The sequence below is a fragment of the Lemur catta genome, chromosome 14 (assembly GCF_020740605.2).
Source record: "Lemur catta isolate mLemCat1 chromosome 14, mLemCat1.pri, whole genome shotgun sequence".
In the NCBI taxonomy this organism is placed as follows: Eukaryota; Metazoa; Chordata; class Mammalia; order Primates; family Lemuridae; genus Lemur; species Lemur catta.
In genome coordinates this window covers 63047587-63054923 of record NC_059141.1, presented here as the reverse complement: position 1 = coordinate 63054923, position 7337 = coordinate 63047587, and the positions used below count along the sequence as shown (strand labels likewise).

At 48.7% G+C, this 7337-nt stretch overlaps 1 pseudogene; it reads left to right on the top strand.

Moving 5' to 3' along the window:
* Nucleotides 1-5905: 5905 nt before the first annotated feature.
* On the top strand, nucleotides 5906-6213 carry LOC123650053 (annotated as a pseudogene).
* The last annotated feature ends 1124 nt before the right edge of the window (nucleotides 6214-7337 follow it).

Here is a 7337-nt window from a genome sequence, read left to right as displayed (position 1 = left end):
ACCTGGGCCCATGTTGCTTTCAGCACCCGCTCCTCTTCCTGGGCTTTGTTCCCCGGACGGCCCCATTCCCAGGCCGTTTCTGAGGACGTACGCCAGCTCCGGAGGGCCCCCTGCAGGTCTTGGGCGAGGCTGGCCTCCGCCCTGCCTGACCAAGTGACCACAGGTGACCTGGACCGGCCTCGGCCGGCAACCGGGGCGCAGTGCCGCGTCAGTGCCGCTCGGTGGCGCCAGGCGGGCCTGGAGCCCTGCTCCCGCCGCGCCCCCTGGTGGCGGCCTGCGGAAAGGCCCCCGTGGGCAGAAGACCCTCCGCCTTCAGGTACACGCGCTCCATCCTGCGCACACGGGCCCCAGCCACGTGCCCACACCCCACCCCGAGCACGCGTGCTCCACACCAAGTCCTCCCTACCTCCCCTTCACCTTTCTGCCACCCCACCCCCAGTCCCCTCACAAGCTCCTGTGGTTCCTGTGATTGTTCGGGGCCCAGGGGACGGGGTTCCTGCAGAGACCCAATTCGCCCCCACCTCCTGGTCCCCCAAACAGCATCCCGCACTCCTCTCTCGGTGCTCACCTCCAGCCCCCAGGTCTGTGTTGACAGTCTGCGCTCCGCAGTGGGGCCAGGGTGGACACAGCCGGCGCCCCCCACTCAGCTCAGGGTCGGGAACGTGGCGCTGCCCGTCACTCCGTCAGTCAGGAGTGCGCCCTGTGGCTGGAGATCTTGGGACCCCACAGGAAGGCAGCCCGGCTAGGTCCCTGGCACTCCAGGCACATGCCAGCTTCCACCGTCCTCCTTGTCTCCTGTGACCTCCAGGACCCTCCTAAGTGGGAAGGAGGGTGCGGACCCAGCACACAGTGCTTAGACAGTTGCCAAGTTATGTCTGGCTCCAAGGCTGGTGCCATTCAGCAGGGCTAGGGGTGCAGTGGGCTTCAGCACCCTCTTCCAGCCTTTGGTTGGTGACATCACGTGGCCATGGTCAGCTGGGTAGTCCAGGGGAATGGATGGGGCAGAGGCCCATGGTCAGGCTCGACAGCTGTCCTGGAGCCACCCAGGAGGTGGAAATAGGCTCAAGGCAGAGTGGGCACAAGTGGGTGGGTGAGGGGTTCCAGGGTGGATGTGGGGACTCATGACGCCACAGGCCCTTGGCAAACCGGGGCATGATAGGTGATGCTGGGTGGTCGGCTGAGCCAAAGGGGTCCCTGCAGGAGCAGGTGGCGGTCTCAGGGCTCTGAGTTCTGGGCTGTAAGGATTTAAAATGTGCCCAGGTGATCCCAACAGGCACCCAGAGTCCAGAACCACCAATGTGGAGGGGGAAGAAGGGCTGCTCAGGAAGGAGCCCAGGGAAACAGTAAGGGTGGCCAAATAAGAGTGACCAGAAGGAACAGTGAGGGGCACTGGCTGTCCCTGCAGCTGGGAGAGGAAGGAGCTTCAAAGAGAAGCTCTCTGGCTGTAGGAGCTGGTCAGACGGGGCCTGAGGAGAGGGTGTGAGTGCAGACGGGCAGAAGGCCACAGAGGGGCCAGCCCTCTCCCCGCCTCACTGGTGGCTGTGCACTGTGCACCGCAGAGGGCAGCTGTGTCTGGCGTTGTCGCTGCACCACGCCCTGGAGCCTGTCTCGGTCTCGGGGGTTGGCATTTCTCTCTGGGCTCTGCCCAGTGCCCTCCCCACTGTGAGTCCTTCCAAGGGGACCCATCTCAGGTCACCCTCACAGCTAGACTTTGGCCAGACCCTCCTGGAGGAGACCCACCCTCCAAACTCACCGTCCCTAGACAGCCACACTCATGGCTTGGCACAGGCTTGCCTGTAAGTGCACATGCACATGGGCAGTGGCTGAGCTCCTGCGAATGTCTCGACAGTGAAGGTGCGTCAGTCCTCCTGCCCCACAGGGCTCCCAGGAGGGTGGGGAGTCCAGATGCCCAAAGGCCTGGAGCAGGCCCTTCATCAGCCCAGGGCGCCAGCGGCGGATGCTGTCATGCTCTTGGAGAGCATCCCACAGTGCTGTGCACAGGACGGCACCACAGCTCCCTGGGCAACTCTGGGCTGTGGCTGCCTGCCGGGGGCAAGGATGTCTCCCTCGGCCTCTGCCAGCTGGCCCAGCTCTGTCCTCACCCACTCCAGATCACACTTCCAGAAGGAATAGCCTGGGGCCACTGGGTGCTTAGAGCCAAGAACACTGGATCTGGGTCAGGAAACCCAGTGTTTTGCATCTGGGACAATTCTTACCTGTTACATCTGAGGTTTCACTGGATTTGAAAAAAAACACTCTCCTAGGGGTATGTTTATGGAAGTCTTCCTGGGATGAAGGGGGTGGTCCCCCAGGCAAGGTGTGTTTGCTGAAGGGTGGGTATGAGCTAGCTGGTTTAGGGGGTGGCCAGGGAGGGTGGTGCTGGAGGAGCAGCATCCCAGGCAGGGGCCCCAGGTGGGCCAACGCCAGAGTGGCATAATTGAACCCCTCTATCCCCGGTGAGATTCCTCCTCCCCTTGGCAGCCAGTGACTCATGGGCCCAACAGAGAACAGAAGCCTGCAAGGCCAAGAGACCTGGGGCATGGCAACCCTGCTTCTCACAAGAAGTGTGATTCAGGCAAATTGTCTAACTGCCAGAGCCTCTGGGTGTTACTCTAGTACACTGAACTCAGACCTTCTCTTTCCCAGTGATCAAGGGGTCTGGACACAGCAAAACCCCAATGAATGGAGGCTGCTAAAATTTTCTGAAATTCTCCTGGGCCTGGAGACAGTGTGGGGTCCATGGAACAGAAGTCACATTTCTATAAAGGGCCTCACCTCCTTCTATGACACATTCAGAATTTGAGAAGCCAAAAAATGGAAACCAGGGTCATGAAGTGCAAGAAACAAGAAATTCAAGTAGATCTCTTTGCAAAAAATCAGGGAAGGAGAGACAGCATCATATTCATATTTCAGAGATGTTTTGGGCTACTTTTTCCATAGAAAATTTGCAATAAGACCCCAAGGATTTGAGCCCTTGGTGATGGCTAAGGTCAAAGCTGTTGGGACTGGGACTCACCTATGCCCAGCATTCATAGGACTCCAGGCTGGCTGTCCCAGCAGGTGTAGTATAAACATATCAGATGTGGAGCAGGCTTCCAGGGGACAAACTCCTTGGTTGATCAGCAAAAAATTCCAACTCCTTTGACCATAAACCAAGACTCAATGTATATGTCCAATTTGGCAGAAAAAGGCCTGTTAATTGTGGGTGTTTGGTGCCTTTGAGGTTGGGCTATGGGGTTGGAAACCATTGCCTAATGCAAGCACATAACAAATTACTCCTATGTTTTCTTCAAGAGTTTTATAGTTTTAGTTCTTTCATTTAGATTATTGGTCCATTTTATTTTTTGTATATGTACATATTGTACATTCTTTGCATGCGGATGTACAGACTTCCCAGCACCATTTATTGAACAGACTAATCTTTCCCCCATTGGATCATCTTGATGCTCTCGTTCAGGGGTGGGAGAGCTTTTCATGTTGGAAGCCGCGTTAATCTAGCTGTAATGAAATAAGGCCACATTCAAGAAACTTCAATTAGACATACTTAAAAATGTACATTATTTTGTGAAAATCTACTATGTACTTAGTTTCAAACCATAAAAACTATTTGTTAATTTTAAAGTTAAGTAACCTTTTAATGACTTTGTTGTGTCTGCTTTCTGTTGGGAAGCATTTGAATATTGGATTGCAGCATGGAGGTCTGCAGTTTCAGTTGATCCTCTAGATGGGTATCAGTCATTTGTGACTTTAAGGGTGTCTTGATTTGGGTTAGGTAGAGAATGTAGATTTAAAGCAATAAGTGGTCGAAAAGCAAGAAAGTATTTTGGGGGCATGTTGTGGAAGGCCTGAGTATTCTGCATTTTTCCATATTTCAATTGCATCTTTCTTAGCATCAAACAATGACTTTAAAATGTCATCTACTGAGAGCTCAGTCAATTCCACCTGTAGTTCTTTAGGTGCTTTGGTGATATCAACTAGGTGAGGCGTAAATGCTAATTTCAGTGTGATATCATGATTGTCAAAGTCAGTGAAACTTTCATTATATTCTCCAATTAATAGGTCTATAACAGCTGCATATGCTTCAAACGATTCGCATATATCATCCTGCTCATCAATGCCTTTTGCTAATTAGGGTAAATGTTCATCCAAAATTTCCTTTTAAAGAAGAAGTGTTTTGAAAAAAGATAGCTTTTGTTTTTCTAAATGCATGGATTTTTTTTGCCACATAGCATATATAGACTTAGTTTTACCTTGTAAGGAAATATTCAAGCCATTTTGATTTGCCATGATATCACACAGAAATGCTGCATTCCTATATGAATCTTCTTTCAATAATTCACATTGCTAATTCTGTTCTTCATAAAATTTAATTATCTGTTCTTGAAGAGATAAAATTTTGGCTAACACCTGGCCCTGCCATAGCCAACGCATTTAGAATGATACGGCAAACCCACACTGAATACCTCATCATTCAACTTTAGCATGTTCTGAAACTCAGGGTGCCTGTGTTGCATTTGCACAAATATAGTTAACAATACTTATAACTTGTTGCAAAATGTCACTTAAAATAGTAGCTTTAGCACAGAGATTTTGCTGATGCAAGATACAATGAAAAGAAATGAGAGCATCTGGATCTGTTAATACTTTTTTTTTTTTTTTGAGACAGAGTCTCACTCTGTTGCCTGGGCTTGAGTGCTGTGGCCTCAGCCTAGCTCACAGCAATCTCAAACGCCTTGGGCTCAAGTGATCCTCCTGCCTCAGCCTCCCGAGTAGCTGAGATTACAGGTGCACACCACCATGCCAGGCTAATTTTCTTCTATTTTTAGTAGAGGCAGGGTCTTGCTCTTGCTCAGGCTGGTCTTGAATTCCTGATCTCAAGAGATCCTCCCACCTCGGCCTTCTGGAGTGTTAGGATTACAGGCGTGAGCCACCACGCCTGGCCAATCTGTTAAGTTCTAACTTAACCTCTTCTTTGCCTCAACTTGGCCTTCTTTTTGCAGGAGAGACTTCATTTGAAACAACAGTCCCATTGCATCCTGTGCAGGGTTCACCTTCAGAAACTCCTCGATCAGGTGCCATTCAATCTAACAAGTCTTGCTGTTATTAAGGTTCAGTTGAGTCTGATTCATTAGGCACCTTCTTTTCACAGTACACATGGTGTTAGATTCTGAGAAATAAAGATGAATCAGGCAGAGTCCTACCTTTGAAAAGCCCACAATCGACATATCATGGATTATAACTCAGTGTGATTAAATGATGGAGTGGGATGCATGGGCACAGACCAGGTATCAGTTACTTTGCCCAAGGGTAGATGTAGGGAAGGCTTAATGGAAATGCCTCTTGATCTACATCCTGATAGATCAAATAGTATATGAAAGCACTTCATATACTTTCCAGAATGGTAGCCTGCCTCCGGTTGAAGATTTATTCAACAATTCCAGCCCAGACCCTTCTCCTGAATCCCAGATTGTCAGACTTTACAAGCACCTACTAGATTTCTCTATAATCCTGTAGGCACCTAAACCTCAACATTCCCAAACTGAACTCAGTATCTTCCCCAAAACCTACTCTTGCTTACATCTTTGTTATTTTGACTAGGGGGATCACTCATCCATGAAAGCACAGACCATAGAACCAAAATTACATCCATGATTGCTTGCTCCCACCCTAGCTACCTCTAATCCCCAAATCCTCCTTTCACCAAATCCAGCCTTTTCTTTCCTCTAAGAGTCTGTAAACCCTTCTTCTTAGCTTCATTCCTATTCGTTATTGCGTCATGATCGCTCACCTGGATTGTTACAAGTATCCTTGTACCTACCCTTGTCTCCCTCCAGTTCAGCCTTCCCACAACTTGCACAGTGACTTAAAAGTCAATTTGGGGACTCCTGCAGAATGCGCTGGCACCATGTTCCGGACTGCCCTCCTCCCGTAACCGCATTCCTGGGAGGCAATGGATCCGGAAGCACCGGCGGCCGCGCTTCGTGTCGTTGCGAGTGAAGAAGAACATGCTCCGGGCCTGGAGATGGAGGCGGAGAGCCCCTACTGGCTGAGCGTGCCCCACCTGACCGCCGGGCAGGAGGCCGGGCACGCCGCGGTGTGCAGGGCCCAGAGGCCTTGGAGGCCGTCACAGCGGCCACCACTGCCGAGATCCCCCCGCACAGATTTGTTGCAGACCAGCTCAACCATCTCAGTGTCACCAAGAAGCGGTCCTAATCCTGAGCCGTCACCCCTCGATTTTATAGATCACGGGCGGGGGCGTCTGCCCTGTCTTTACCTGGTCCTGGAACTGAAAAACCAGTTCCTAGAAAAATGTGATCCTTTGGACCAGTTTTATTAAAACAAACTTAAGCATGGTGGGCTGCATATCGAATATCTGAGGCTCTAAATTCCCTAATACCTAAAAGTCTAATCACTGTCTATTTCTTGTTTCTTTAGCATGATAGGAAGATAGGGATTTCCTGAGTCACAGATGGTATAAAATGTATTTTGAATGAAAACTGCAATAAAGCTGCGGACTATGATTTGGGGTGTTTGCCTAAGTATGAGATACTTGATGGGGGTTTTATCATGCAACTTTATTTAGTTGACTTACCTTCTGTCAAGGATAAGTGCCTAAACTTAAATGAATAGCTTTTTCGTTAAACATACTCCTATAAATCACATTTTCTTCTGGGATTTCACTACTAAAAGTGGACATTTAGGTGAAGTAAAAGATATTTACCTGAACGTATATCTTTTAAAAAACAGCTTTTTGGCAGGGTGCAGTGGTGCCTGCCTGTAGTCCCAGGCAGAGACGGAGGGGTCACTTGAGCCCAGGACTTGGGAGTCCAGCCTGGGCAACATAGCAAAACTCCATCTCTTAAAATACATGTAACTAAATATAGCTTTTTTGAAATATACCATGTAATTCACCAGTTAAAGATGTCTGTTTTTTAAAATAATCTTTTTCTAAATATAATAAAAATAGTCAAGTACTTTGTCTTACAAATACATACTGTGTAGGTGCATATAGCACCCATAGAGCTGGGACTGTTTTATTTGTGAGGAAACACTTAAGCAACTTGTCCAAAGTCACATCCAGTAATGAGAGAGACTTGAATTTGAATTGCTGCATAAGACAGAAATCTTGTTAACTGCTATACGTATGTTTAATAGCAAAATACACAGAGGAAAATCAATCTCATTACCCACTGAGATAATTCTCCATTAATGAGATAATCCTCATATATGTTTTTTCATTTAGTCTCCTTATATATGTTTGAAAATGTACAGGTTATAGATAAAAGAAATTGAGAGCAGAATCTGATGCCAAATGGCTTTCTAGAAAGATAGTACAA